Raw genomic sequence first — 382 nt, 5'->3', positions numbered from 1 at the left:
GGAGAACGTGAGTCGGGCCGCTACGTGGCGCTGTACGAGCCCGTGCAGTGCCTCCCGCTTGCGTCCCTCCTCCTCGCGCTCAACGCGTCCCACGTACACTTCGTGTCGCTGGACGTCGAGGGCGCCGAGCCCGCCATCCTCCGGTCCTTCGCCTGGGACGCCATCACGGTGGACGTGTGGCTGGTCGAGCACATCACCAGGGAGGACGCTGCTGACAGCGAAAGCGGCCCCGCAAACCGAGGCCATTCGTCCAGCCCCATGCATGCAGGGTCGCAGGACTTCGTCAACCTCTTCCTCTCCCGGGGGTACGCGCCCTACCCGATGCCCGGGGGCGACCTGGAGGGAAATTATATCTTCGTCAGAAAAAAAATCTGACGTTTAC

The sequence above is a fragment of the Penaeus monodon genome, chromosome 28, assembly GCF_015228065.2.
Source record: "Penaeus monodon isolate SGIC_2016 chromosome 28, NSTDA_Pmon_1, whole genome shotgun sequence".
In the NCBI taxonomy this organism is placed as follows: Eukaryota; Metazoa; Arthropoda; class Malacostraca; order Decapoda; family Penaeidae; genus Penaeus; species Penaeus monodon.
The sequence above is the reverse complement of the archived record's forward strand: the minus strand, read 5'-3'. Positions refer to the sequence as shown.